This window comes from Pinus tabuliformis, chromosome Q (genome assembly GCF_031772625.1).
Source record: "Pinus tabuliformis cultivar Carrire ecotype Pingquan chromosome Q, CPIR1, whole genome shotgun sequence".
Classification (NCBI taxonomy): Eukaryota; Viridiplantae; Streptophyta; class Pinopsida; order Pinales; family Pinaceae; genus Pinus; species Pinus tabuliformis.
The window spans coordinates 996,644,884-996,660,293 of NC_142296.1; the positions used below are offsets into that span (position 1 = coordinate 996,644,884).

Consider the following 15,410-nt stretch of genomic DNA (forward strand, 5'->3'; position numbering starts at 1 on the left):
TCTCCTACTGGGAAATTCAACCTCCTGAATAATCTGCTGCTGTAATGCCCGCAAACCCTGTTAGAAGGCTTCCCAAGCCTTCCCACCGAATCTCGACCTCGAACTCCCTTAACTCCACAATCTCCCAGAGTGCCTCTAGTAGTGACTCGCACTCCCTGCGTTGTTGTGGCTCTCTCTGCTGCTGCAAATCGACCTCCTGCTGCTGGTACGAATTGGGCTGAAGAAGAACTCCCTCCTAGGGCTGGCACTCAAAGTCCATGAAGCAAGAGCTGAGATTTCCGCTTGGAAACACTTGGTGTGCTGAACAACACATGCAAACTTGGCTCACTGCTCAAGCGTGCTCTTGTCAAAGACAAATTCTGAAATGATGAATGATAACCAAAATGAGAGCTCCTCCCTTCTTTTATTGAATAGTCTCCAAGGCTGCCCATGTGGGCCCACGTCGACTTCCTCCCACCTTCTTCGAGGCAATGAGCGCGTACTCTCCATGTGGGCCGAAAATGCCTTTGTGGTGGCCCCTACATTCCACCAAAGCCGCAATCTTTCACTGAGCACTATAGTTGGAGTGCCTCTTAGGCCAAAAATCATGTATGGGTCCCCTAGGCCCTCTTTCCCTAAGTGAAATAATACGAAATGCCAAAATTGAGCAAAATTTCGATATTCCCTTGGTGAAACACTAAGCAGGGATATCACAGTAGCATTCAATCCTTTAGCATTGATATATTGTAGCAATGGGCTTGTTACTGACTGGATTAGCTGGGTTGCAAAGTTCTATGCAAACTTCTATGACGGGCACACACAAGGTGAGGCTAGTGCCTTAAATGTGGTCAAAAGGTGAGTTGGAGTAAATTAGTGGTTGTCCTTCTCATTTTTTGTACATAAATCTGCAGCAGAAAACTAAAGCCACAAAAACACTACACTCAGCTCTGTTAGATATAGCATATGAGTAGTCAAAATTGGTGCAGAGAAAATTTACTAACCAGATCTAAAGTTGCTTTTATGTTGGGATCACTGAGATGGGTTTTAGAAAAAATCAGCTTGTTGCCTTGTTACTGGAGACTGTAAAGTCTGCAGAAAATTGTGGGGACAACAACCTAATTCCTCTTAAAGGGCCACCTAATTATTTCCTAAGCACTACTAAATCACTGATGTAGGGGTGGGGAAGTTGGAAGGTGTTAGATTGATCTTAAAAGATCACTTCCAAACTGGAAATTGAATTTTTGCAGCTATGGGATAAAGTCTCTCTTGGTGTTAAGCCCAGGAACTTTCTGTAATAAATTTAATTAAATAACAGCTGAAAGTGCTTACTTTTTCAACTCTAAATTGAAAAATGAACAATGTGTATTGATTTTAGAGCCTAACAAGATTCCAAGTGGAAAATATTACTTTTCAAGAGCATGGAACCTTGGAAATATTGCAGATTTATTCTGTAACAGCAATAGAAATACACAGAACTGCAAGAAAAACACTTGATACAAAGGGTGAAAGATATTGAACAATAATTTAAATTCAATGTATCAAACCTTGGCTAAGATCTAACTGTATATTCAATGACGGAAGGTAAATAGAGTTGCTATCTTAGGATAAAACTTTAAAAATCAACAAGTTAATAATTCTATACTAAAGTAGAGAATAAAAAAATTTGGTTTTTCAAATATATAAGTTGGTTGTTGCAATTTGTTACCTTGTACAACAATGACTTGACCTCATGAGCTGAGTTGTGAAACACACTTCTCTCTAAGTTGGCCTTGCAATAGATCATAGCAGTGAGATCGGTCTCAAAGAGAATTCACCCCCATTTGTGACTTGAGATCTTCTCCACTTTTTGGACTCAACTAGGAGCAGCCCCTAGCATGGCATTCTCTAGCCATTGGTTTGACTGTGCAGTGAAATACAAGCCCCTCACCTGGTTGAAGCTCCCTATTGGAATGGTCCAACCTTGGAGCAATCCACCTGCAACAAGGAAACAAAGTGGGCTTGCACCCTAGATTTTCTACTCCACATGGCTATGTAGCCTCTCACCAAGTCGATCCTGAAGCTTTTTTATGATCTTACTTAATGGAGAAAATCTTAAATTAAACTGATTACTACAACAAACCAAGAAGAAAAATGATAGTAAAATCCAATTTTCACAATGTAAAGAATACACAAGTTTGCAAATGAAGCTTTTTTTTGAATGGCACTAATTTCACAAAACAACCACCTTTTACTAGAGGGAGGCTAGCCTTTTATAAACTTTTCTCAATGACTAGATAAGCGTTAGTTAACAGCTAGTTGGATTCCTCCTCTAGACAATAATGTTTATTAGTCATCCCTATGTCGAAGACTTGGTAATTTTAATAAAATATTGCAATTACATTCCTAATTTGCCTAGTAAGGGCTCAAACTGACTCACGAATTCCCTTGGAGGTCCACGCCCCCTTTGTTTGTAGTTTAGAAGTTGAAGAATGGTCCATAGATTCTCCAACACCCCTCTAAAATGCCCAACATCCCTCTCAAACAGCTACCTTGAAGCTCGACTTGGAAGATGGTTTGATTTGGTCCATAAGATGACCTTTTGACTTTGCAACTGCTAGTAATTTGCCCGTTTGCTAACTCCTAGTCCAAGATGCTCAAACGTTCCACCTTTGACTTCCAACAATCAACTTGTCCTTTCAAACGACTAGTTGACTTGACTTTTCTTGGCTAGTAGAATTTGAGTTGCCACCTTTTTCTTCTATCTTCAACACCTTGATGATTTGGCCAAGCATTCCACCTTCAACAAATTCTGAATTTTTTGAGATTTTGTTGGAGCTACGGATGGATGACTAAATGTGCCTCATGGAGGAGATGATTTGTGGATGACTTTGCAATTTGTATGGATTTTTCATGGCTAAGGTTTATGGATGCACATGATTTCTTGAATGTTGTCTCTCTAAGTCTTCTTGGGATTGTCTATGAATGATCATTAAGTGCGAATGTACTTATCTAGTGATGAGGGTACATTTTCTTTATATTCTTCTTGGATAGATCCTTTCTTTTAAATCCTAGGAAGATTTCTAGTGGAGAATCTTCCCTTGAATTTCTTTTGGAGCGTTTAAAAGTACAAGGTTGATCTTCTAGGGTTTGTAGTGGAAACCCTAGTCATCACCCTAGATCCACTTATATTGTTTCATGAGAGGCCTTAGTTGACCTCATATGCTCAATGAAAATGCACCAATCTTCGGTTCTCCCATTGCTCTTATTTTCTTGAACAAACTGCAATCCATTTTGTTGGATTTATTCTTCATATCAACTTGAAACTCATTTCCTTAAATCCCAACAATCTTAAGGAATCCCCCCTGAAGTTGGAGCAAAGGGCATGAAGTGAAGAATAGGGTTGGTGAGGTGGTAGTGGCCTCCCTCTTGCACTCAAACCACACTTAAGCTTTTGGACATTATCTTGAGAGGTGCAAGTTTGTGTGATAATAGAACCTGTAACAAGAGTTACCTGGATTTGACTTGATCCTTCCTGGTGTTTGTGCATTGCTACAACTCTACATACAACCACCATGGGCTCATTTTCTATCGACAACATTTGTACCATGCCGATTTCCATGATTTGTCATTTTGGTTAAGAATCATTATCCACAGTGATTTGATTGAGTCAAACACAAAATGAAAATTCACAATGTCAAACACAACAAAGATCATATAGGAAAAATCACAATTCTTTCTAAACATCGCTATATTTCAAAGAAACTGCCAAAGTTGTGAAAAATATGCCAATATAAAACCAAAATTCGATTTTTTTAGTGCACATAAAACTCCATTGGTCAAATTTCTAGCAATGACATGAGTACCTTGTCATATATCCCGATTTTTTATTCTGGTTCAGTACCCATATCCATAGGCAGTCTGTCTTGAGCTACCAAATGATGCTAACTCATGGGCTGCAACAATTCTCAGAATTATGACAGAATTAGTCAAGCTTGGAATAGATTTAAGAGGTAGATATTGCCCTAATAATGACAGCTTTTCAAATTGATGTACATAAAAAGATGGATCTTCCCCTAAATGCACTGATGTTGGTATTGAGTTTATGTGAATTGTTGGGGTGTCTCAATGTTGTCTGTTTGTCATAAGGTGTTTTCAGTTGCAATTCAATGCCCTTCTTCAAAAGTGAAGACAAAGGGGGCATATATGCATGGACCAGTGTTCTTTGTTAGCAACCATATTAATAATTATGGAAAGTTAATGTTTCTAAAAACAAAGGTTCTTGAATTTTAAATTCATACTTTTGTTTGTTAGAGAAGCCATTGTAAATTTCGTATGTAAAAAATCAAGGATCAATTTGCAGATCTACATAAAAACTGGGATTACTTTGTTGAGTCAAGTGGTGTTTGGCCTTGTTAAAGGTGTAGGGCTAATTTCTCTATCTCTTAGGTGTTGTTTTTAGCATAATATAAATAATAATGGCATACAACAATGTCAACATTGTGTTGTCGTCCTCGAGAAATTTTTATGGCCCTAGGATATGGCATCAACCATGATTCCATGTTGTGTATGGAATTTCTCAGGCAGTATGTGCAATGACTTGCTCTCTTTGATCCTAGGATTTTATTTCATCTTTTTCTAACTAGGCTTTTTGATATATTTTGCTGACTTGGCTTGCCTCAACCACTTTTGGGATTTCAGGTTTTAGTTAGTCCTCTCGGAGTATGGACTGCTATCTCATACCTGGGGTGTGACAACACGTGATTCTTATTGTAACCTATTTGTAATATTTTTGCATATAATGGGAAGATATTTTGTGATGATTTTTTTTCTGAAAAACAATTATTTTGCGCAATAAACTGCTATTTCTGATTCTATGCCTTTTATTTTATTTTTTTCCAACCAATGTTATCAGGACCAAACCATTGACCAAACTGGTAGACCACCCAAACCTGAGAATTGCTCAGAACCAGTAAAAAAAACGGACCAAAAAATGGTCGATCAAACATTCATAAAATATTCAAATTTTAAAGAAAAACATATATATTCATGTCCATCCATAAGGATCCAAAGAATTTATACACATGCAAAAGTTTTCATCTATATAGCATGTAAGGGTTCATATAACCAAAATAGGATTGAGTGCAGTCCATCTCTGAACCAAAAATAAATCAACAAACAGGCTCAAGATGGCTGTAGCATCCAAAAAAAATCACGCTACAGAAAATACCTACATAATACATATCATCAAAATCATTGCCTATATTGGGATTTTCTTCATTATTATCACCCGCTAAGCATTAAAAAATTTTCTCTAGAAAGTTAACATGTGAAGTCAAGATTTTGTTTGAGTGATGGGTACATTTTTACTAGGGTCATGACATAGGAGTTCAAAATCAAAGCAACTAACATCAAGGTACACAGAGGGCTTGGTGCTCTTGGTTAAATGCTAGTTCCATACCCTTGTACATGACAAAATCCAAAGGAAACCTTGCAATCCCCGCAATCTTGAAATCCGAAAAACTGTTAAGTCTGTTATATTTTGAGTGGGATCTAAAATTCTACTTTCTCCATATGAAATCCAATGAGGTCAGAACCACTATCAAACATCCTGAGTCAATTAACGGTAATGTTAAAAATTTCAGGAAAATGAACATTACCATTAATTGCATAGCAATAGTAGTGCCATAGGCTTACCCCACTCATTTGTATCTTTTTTAAAATTGCATTTGGAATGTCCATGGTCACATTGTATGGAACCGGCCAGTTCAGTGAAAAAAGGCTGGTTTGGTACTGAATTGGCTGGTTCTGTTATAGAACCAGGTGGTTCAGAACCAAAACAGCCATTTCTGGTTCTAGACCTCGAACTGGACCATTTTGGGGGTCAAACCGGTCAGATTGGCCGGTTCCACCAGTTCCAGTCTGGTTCTGATAACATTGGTTCCAACTAGGCTTTATGATGTCTTAATGAATTGGCTGTTCAAAACTCAGAACTTGACTGCTCTTCTTCAACCACTTCTGGAATTTCAGTTTTCAGCTATCATTTTATGTCCCTTTGGAGTGTGGACTAGTATTTCATAGCTGGGATGTAACGATATGCTATTATTATTGTCACTTTTTTGTAATTTTTTCATATAATATGAGCATCTTTTATGATGAAAAAATTATGTACTGAACAACAAAATATTTGCTCAACAACTTGCTCTTTTTGATCCTATGGCTTTTATTTCATCTTGTTCTGACTTGGCTTTATGATATGTCTTACTGAATTGGCTGCTTCAAACTCAGACCTTGACTGGCCTTCCTCCACCTGTTTTTGGCCTTCTAGATTTCAGATGTCATTGTGTTCCTTTGGAGTGTGGACTAGTATAACATACCTGGGGTGTGAGAGTATGCCATTTTTACTGTGACCATCTTGCATATAATAAGAGAATCTTTTATGATGAAAAAATTGTGTACTGAAAAGAAAAATATTGTTTTCCAATAATTTGCTATTTTTGATCATATGGCTTTTACTTCATCCTCTTCTGGCTAGGCTTTATAATATTCTATACTAAATTGGCTGTTACAAACTCACAACTTGACTGGCCTGCATCTTGGGCTTTCGGATTTTAGTTATTGTTATGTTTGCTTTTAGAGAGTGGACAAGTATTTCATACCTGGGGTGTGACAACATGCCAATATTATTGTGAACTTTATGTAATGTTTTGCATATAATAATAACATACTTTATAATGAAAAATTGTCTACTGAAGAACGAAATGTTTTGTTTGTATTGTATGATTTGTATGGACCAATAAAGTTTTGGGATTTATCATTAAACTTTTAAAGTAAATTTTAAAAAATGATACAATTGTACTCACACTTCAAGCAATGAGGAATACATATTTTGTTCACATTATTCATGTGTATATAATCTAGATATTTGAGTTAGAAGTTGCTTATAAGGATCTTTGGTTTCAGTATCAGGGAGAGAGCGGATGGAAGCCATCAAACTATACTGGTCTTTGTGAGAAGATTCTCTCTAAGAGTCAATCGGTGGTATGCCATTAATCTTCTTCCAATTGCTAGTAACATGCTATACTTTTTCTCATTTGCCACCATTTTCTAGGTCTGTATATACATTAATCTGTTGATATTTTGAGCATTGCATTCAATAGAATTTGTTTCTTTTTTATTTTTATTACCAAAAGTTCCTCCACTTGGCTTGTCAAATCTTTATCTTTTCTTTCATACAACATATAAACAAGAAAAAAATCCATCCACTAAACATTTACGTATTTGCAGAATACAATTCTTTCTTCCTTTCAAAAGCAATCAATCAAATCAATCTTATCCAACCAATACAAGCATCTTATGTGATGACCAGTACAATCAATTGATGCTTCACATGGAAGTACATTAGAAAAATCATTACTCCTAGGTTTGGGCATGAGCAACTAATTTTACTTCAAAAATTTAAATTTGTGATCATGATAGGGTATTAAAATTTTAAGTAGAGGTCATCTACAGCACACCTAAAAATGGGGTTGCTGATTTTTTGTAATTTTTGTAGCTATGGTTGGTCTTCATAATTAATATTTTTCTCTTGATACATTTGTAATAAATATAAAGCATGTTGTTCATGTTATTGTGAAAAGAAGAAAATATATGACACGTTCTTCATGTCGGTTTTTGAAAAGACACAATTTGAAATTCTAAAAATAGAACTTTTGGCTCCAAAGAAGCCAGGTTGGCCCTCCTCCTAGTCAAGTTGGCCCTAGTGTAGAGGTACCCATTCAGATAGCATAACCACTATATATATGTGCCAATTTGACCTTCTCATAAAGCAAGCAAGCTCGGTCTGTCTGAGGCCAGCGAAGAAGCCAAGAAGAACTCTTATTCTAAGGCTAAATCTGAAGCATGCAAAGAACACGATCCTGAGGCAGAGTTCACATTATCTCAAGGACAAGTCTGACATCAAGTCAAAGACAGAAAAGAAGATTGTTTGAAGCACAATTTCTATTAAAGAAGGAAGATGTATCTCTGGCAAAAGGATGAGTTGCAAGACCCAAATTCTGTAGTATGACTAAGCTACAAGACCGAAATTTTGGATGCAGAAAGAAGGAGGTCGAACTTTTGAAGTATTGACTTGACTAGGAGGTAGTTTGGTCCGGGTTTGACCTAGCTATGTTGTTGATCCGTTTGACCTAGTATATGAATGATGTATCTCTGTTGAACTTAATAATTTCTCTAAGGAAAAGATTGCTGTTTTTACTCCCATGTGGGTTTTCCTAGGGCAAAGTCTTGTGTTCTTTTCTTGGCTGCCTCCTCATGATCCCACTGTAATACATTATATTGTTGATGTCTTCAATGTAATTGTTTAATGATGGATAAGAATATTCTTTGTATTATTGCTCGTAGTTCAAGGAATGAGAGCTTGCTTTGTATGATATGTAGCAGTTACTACCCCATTTAGGATGGGGCAGTTCATCGTCCATCAGGGGTTGGACATGCAAGGGTTCCTTGTCTTCTATGAGATAAGGCAACATTGGCCTAGGAACGAGGTGATGGCCATATGAATGAGGTAGACCTCATGCTTGGTTTTTTCCCATGTACTAATTTTTAAGTCCCAACCATCTTTTGCATTTTGATTTTTGTTTTGTTTTTCTTGTGGCCATCATATGCTCTTTCTGTTTCTTTTTGCTGCATCAACCTCCCAGGGTACATTTCCAAGTCCTACCCAGGTATCAAGATGTATGGGTGCCAAATCCCAGAGAACCAATGGTAAGTTGAACCCGAAGAAGGGAGGTGGAATAAGGGCTAATAATGTAAGATGGAAAGTGGTAAATATGGAATAGAGAGAGATGGGGCTATGCTATCTCAAACATGGCTTCCCAAGTTCCAAGTAGTGCCCCTCCTATACCCATTGGGCCATTAGGGGAGGTCCCACTGGACTAGGATTGAAAATTAACCCCCCATTTAAGGCGAGGGAACAAGATCACGACCAAGACACTTCTTTCTTTCAAGTCACCCCATAATCCATGTGAAAATGCCCAAATACAAACAAGCATAAGCACCTGATTTCAAAATGAGTAAAGTACCTTTTGATCAGAATCCCACCTTCTAACATGTGCTCTTCTAACATTGGCTACTACTGGCTCTCATGCACTGCTGGCTGCCAGCCGGAAGAGATGAGTAGGAGAAAAATTTCTCCTAGGGGTCACCCACTTTTGGTGGGTAACATACCTAAAAGCATCCCTTGCCTTAAGGTAATCATTTAGGAATATCTCAAGTATTGGGGATCAATGTGTCATTTTGAAGTTATTCTTCAAGACATGACCATGGCTTTCCAAGAGCAGAGCCTTCTCATTTATGCTGAAGAAGTTGAAGAAGATTATTCCCATCCAAAAGAAAACATCACCCCTGATCATATTGATCATTCTATTAATGAAAGCAATCAAGGTTGTGATGAAGAAGAATTCCATGAGCAAAGGGAAGAGTCCTTTCTAGATCATCAAGATGAACAAATTGAAAGTGACGTTGAAGATGATCTAGGAAGGGAGCATGGTGAGGATCATGCTAAAGATGACACTTTGGCAAGTAAAGTTGAGGCAAACTCCACCATTTTCATTGATTTTGAAGACCTTGAAAAGGGTGATCCCATAAATTCCCTAGAAATGGACATTTGTGATTTTCTGCATATCAAGGAGCGGAAGTGGGATATGAGTAGCCATCATTTTTACAAGGATCCAATTTATGATATCGATGAGGATGTTAACAATGACCTTGTCTTACCTTGTACTTTAGATAATTAGGAAGATATTATCGTTGATGTATTTGAGCCATTCTTAGATCTTCCTGTTGACATCCCTTAGTCATATTCATGTTGCATAAATTTTGAACATGATGGATCAACATTGGTTGACCCTTTTGAATTTGATTGTTGTGATAAGCTACTTGGGTGTCGAGACCTTGTCCTACAACCATCTTCCTCATCATATCACTCCCAACATGTACCTGAGGACGTCAATGAGAGTTGTATCCTTGAGATAGCTCTTGATTGAAAATTCTTGAGCTTGATCACTGATTACTCCATATTCAGGTTGCAGAAGAGGGCTTGATGGTATAAGCCAGATTCCTCTCCTCCCTTTTCATCCATGACTCCTTTTCATAAATGCATGGTCACCTTATTTTCCCACCTCTCGCCTATGTGATTCAATATGTGGGCATTGTGATGCGGATTATTGTAATGCTGGATTGCTTTATGTTGGTTGCATTTGTTATATGACTATACTTAAGTCATGCATTGTATGCTAATATATAGTAGGCAGTTGCATTACATCTTGTGTGAGCATTCTAGCATCTTGCATTTCATTTCATGTTTCATGCTAGAATAGATTGCATTTAGCATAGATTTTATTTTCAGTATGGATTTATATCTTCATATAAAACATGAGTGATACCCTACACGCAACGCACATGCTCCCAAACAAGTTGATTGGAATGTGCAGGTTATAGGTTTGTGAGCCCAAAGATTGGTGGAGTTCTCATGAACTACTCGTTTGAGCATATGGATCATGCGCTCTACGATGAGCTCATGTCCCTGAGTTGGAGCAAAATGTTACCCACTAAAATGGGTAACCCTATAGGAGAAAACTTTTCTCCTATTTCTTGTCAGCCAGTCGGTCAGTCACATAGTTTGCAACCCCTGACAACCACCACTAGTTGATGATATCCATTATATCTCTACCACTTGCATCATCCATATGCCTCTCACCCACCTAGCATGAGCACATGGATGAAGGTGGGCTTCTGCTCAAAAGGTACTTTGATCATTTTGAAATCGGGAGCTTATGCTTGTTTGTTTTTGGGCATTTGGTATGGATTATAGGGAGATCTAGAAGAAGGATAGGTTTTGATCATGACCTTGTTCTCTCACTTTAAATGGGGGGTTAATCTCTGATCCTAGTCCAATGGGATATGCCCTAATGGCCCAATGGGTATAGGAGGGGCACTACTTACGAAGCCCAAATTGAGATAGTGTAGTTCCATCTATCCCTATGTCATACTTAACACTTTCCATCATACATTAGAAGCCCTTATCTCGCATCCATTCTTTGAGTTCAATCGACCATTGGTTGTTTGGGATTTGGCACCCATATGCCCATGTACCTGGGTAGGGTTTGGAAACTTTGCCCTAGGAGGTTGATGCAGCTAAAAGAAACAGAAAGAGCATATCATGGCCACACAAAACTAAAGAAATAAAAATCAAAATGTAAAAGATGGTGAAGGACATAAAGGTTAGCACATGGGTAAAAGCCTAGCATGAGCACCACCTCACTCATATGGCCATCATCCGGTTCCTGAGCATTCATTGCTCCATTACATCAAAAGAAGGAACCCTTGCATGTTCGAACCCTGATGAGCGATAAAATGACTCATCATTAAAGGGTAATACAACTGCGACATCATTCAAAGCAAGCTTAACCCCTGAGCTATAAATAGTAATACAAAGAAAAATCAAGAAGTAAAAAGCGCAAAAAAGGGGTGGAAAAACAAAGGCTGAGTTGGTAACTCATGCATCCACGAATGCTCCCTCCTCACATCCATGGACTCAGGACGTGGATACCCCCATCAGTCGGTCCCTTTAATCATGGCACTTTGCCAAGAAGTCCTAACTCCTCAATACCATCATTATTATTCACTAACACCTATCAATTGGAGGGTGGAATGAGAAAATGTTACTTAACCTTAGGGGCTAGAAACACATAAAAGGGTTGTCCTTTAGCCACTCCTACCTAGGGAGAAAACAACATTGCAAGTTCAAGGCGCTGATTTCGGAAAGGGATCCATATCTGAAGTATTAAATAGCCCATGACACTCAAGCTTGGTTCACTTAGATGCAATAATGTTTTTTTGTCCCTAATGACTGGTTGCTTTCACTAGAATCTGTGTTTTGATTTTTAGGTGGTCCAACAACCCATGTCTTGAGCACCTTCTCCATAGGTACCCAAGCTATTAGAGAAGTATATTGGCATAAACATGTCAAACACTGAGACTCTTGGGCCTCCTAGCAACAACAACATATGACACATGTTCCACGACACCTCTTGCACCCTGGAAGTTGTACCGCATTACGCCTAATTTGATGATTCTTTAGGATGAAACACCTATACCCAACATTCCCCTAGGTCGACCTTAGCACCAATTAATGGATCGTAGCTAATTTAAGGGCCAAATGAGGATGGTCTCACCTTTAGAGACTAGGCAGGGCTGGTTGCACCTGAGAAGTCCTCAACGCTGGAGCAGAGAAGGACACCTTGAGTAGTTGGAGACCCATGGAGACCACTTTGTGGTGCCCCAGCTAGATCTTGGGACCACAGAGGAGCCATTGAGGTGAATTTGAGGGCCAACCCTAAAATCTTTATTTTTACATGCTTCTACATCATCTTGTACACCTCATAGCACTTGCGCATGCCATTTTCAACTTATTTCATGCATGACATCAACCCTAGGGAGCTAGTATCTCCACAGGTATGGGCTTATTAAGGCATTTATTGTTGGAGCTAGTGGGTTGGCTTGTAACCCAAGCATATTTTGTGATCAAACTTGTTTTAGGGGTGTCATTAGGCTAATATTAGGTCCTACTCCTGATATAAATAGAGGAGAGGCTCATTCATTTCTATTCATCATCACTTGTGACTATTTCAGCCCTCCTTGGAGATTTTCAGCCCTCTTGTATCTTGGAGAGATGTGATCTATGGAGAACTTTGTTTATTGGAGCTATTTTCTTGGCATTGGAGAAGTTATCTTGGATCAATGAAAGGATTGTTCATGCATTTTGTCTTGTAAGTGATCCTTGAATTTTATAAAATTTTGATCTTATTGTCTAATGTATGGAATGAATTGATAATCTAGGATTTTTCTATTGCACCAATTATTATTGAAGATCAAGTGCATAAAATCTCAATATCATGATTGTACGTGTTGCTGCAAAATCTCGCAAACCTTGAGGAGGGGCACCCTACAAGGCTAACACTAGACGAAGTGACAACAATGGGGTGATGGCCCATTGTCACCACAACCAAAACCCCCTTCTCTTTATGGATTTTCACTAATGGGAGGAGTCCCGATATTTGCGGAGGCCACCTAATGGGTATTATATGGTTAGCGTATAAGGTGACACTATGAGGCGTTCTACAAGAAAGTCACAATTTAGGCTCAAGGCTCCAATAGGAGCAAATTCACTTTCGTGATAGAGGCCTATTAGATAAGGCACAGGACCTAGGTTTTGTTTGGTACGTTGAGTGTTGGGATGGCCGAAGGTTGAGGCAAGGAGAAAGGGTTTCCAATAATGATTTTCAATAATAAAAAGACACATGAAACCCTCAAAAAGCCCCCCAAATTGAAGCTAAATCCAAACTAGGGTTAACTTAGGGCTAGTAACTAGGGCAAAGAAATTTATGGACAAAATTGAAGTGAATGTCTACCTAAAGAAGGCATTCTGTTGCAACCAATCTCCCCTTGGAATTAGACTCTCCAACTCTAGAAATTCCCCTTCCCAAGGAATTCACACCAAGCCCTAGCTTGGTCGCTTGGCCTTAAAGGGGTCGAATTAGGGCAAGGAGAGGAAAGAGAAAATCTATGGATTAAAGTCGAAGTAATCATCAACAAAGGAGGGCCAGTTCCTTATCCTTGTGTGGATGGAGTCTATGAGTTGATTGCATGACCAAAAAGTTGTTGAGGAAGAATTCTTGATGCCCTAGCACCGAAAACCATAACAATTACCTATGCAATGGATCAAAATTTTTCATGGGAGAGCTAATTAAAGTTCACCACTAGGATATCCATTCACATGTTATTCATGTGTAATGCATGCAATGATGACAGCTAGATACCATTCAATAGATTTTCAGTAATTAGGGCACAATAACAAAATCCTAGATTCAATATATTCCATACATTAGACATAAAGAAAATAGATATCCGACAATAACCTCACTTATGAAGATAACATGCAAGATAATCCATCCATTAATCCAAGCCAATAGCTCCAAAGAAAAATGGTTTGCTCAAAATATCAAAGTACATTCATAGGTCACATCTCTACCACAAGAAAAGAGAGCCAAATTTCTCTAAAGAGAGGCCAAAATCTCCAAGTTGTCATAATCCTTTACAACAAATTATCTCTCCTCTACTTATATGAGGAGTCACAAAGTTAATTTTAGCCTAATGCTTCGGAAAACAATAAAATATTGATGCAACAACAAGTTAGGTCACAAACTGACCTAATAGCCAATGACAAAACACAAATGATTCCCCACACGTGTGAGCCGTAAGGAAGAATGTGTTGATGTCATCCATGCATAGAATCTTATAGGGCATGCATTTGAGGGCTAAAGGTGCCAAGTGAAATGTAGAAGCCCTGTACCATCGGGATGTGAAGGTTGGCCTTCACATTTCTGTCAATCTCTCCCTGTGGGCCCCCAAATTGCATCTTGGGGTCAAAACATGGTCTCATGTGTCTCCAGGTGGCCAAAATGCTTGTCTTTGCTCCAACGTTGGGGGCTTTCAAGGTGGTACTAGCCCTCCTATGTCTCAAACTATGATACATCCTCCTTTAGGCCCTAGATCAACTACCATCCCTCTAATAGTGCTAAGCCAGCTGGGGGCATGTTGGGTCCAAGTGCATCATCCCATAAAAGTCGTCAATGTAGGGCAAAGTGTTGGAAATTTGTGGGTGCTATAGGTGCCCACAGGTATGTATGATGCTTTGCTGCTGCTTGGTGTCCCATGGCTCTCAACGCCTCACCTGTGGGTGTCAATATGCTCCTTTAGAAGACCCGGGCCCCAATTAAGTTGCCCAAACCATGGTTGTGGAACCGCATGACAAATACACAATATCCAGTGCTAGCAACTACATCATTAGGTACATTTAATCTTTTATGCATCTAAGTGGACCAAGCTTGAAAGTAATGGACAATTTGACATTTCGAGTAAGGCTTCCCTTCCATAATTAAGGCTTTGAACTCACAATTGTGTTACCTCCCTAGGTAGGAGTGGTCAATAGACCACCCTATTAGGTGTTTCTATCCCCCAAGAGGAAGTGAAATGTCCTTGGTCCACCCTTCAATTGATAGGTGTCATTTGAATAATGATGGAATGGAGGGGAGAGGACTTCATGGCCAAGTGCCATGGCAAAGGGACCAACAATGATGGGATCCTCATCCTACGTGTACAAATGTTGGGAGGGAGGAATCGTGGATGCATGTGTTACCAACTCGGCCTTTGTTTTCCCCCGCTCTTGTGCGCCCTTTATTTTTTCTTGATTTTTCTTTGTATTAGTGCTCGTAGCTCAAAGGTTTAGAGCTTGCTTTGTATGATGTATAGCAGTTACTAACCCCTTAATGATGAGGCAGCTCGTTGCCCATCAGGGGTTGGGACTTGCAAGGGTTACTTCTCATAATATGAAG

The 15,410-nt window shown here is 38.9% G+C and overlaps 1 pseudogene across 1 annotated transcript in view; it reads left to right on the forward strand.

Annotated features, from left to right (window-relative positions):
* Nucleotides 1-15,410, forward strand: part of LOC149222824 (uncharacterized) — a 369,394-nt pseudogene that overhangs the window by 212,024 nt on the left and 141,960 nt on the right. The window contains exon 13 of the transcript XR_016249667.1: nucleotides 6,919-6,996. The product of XR_016249667.1 is annotated as an uncharacterized LOC149222824 (transcript). The remainder of the gene's footprint in view (nucleotides 1-6,918; nucleotides 6,997-15,410) is intronic.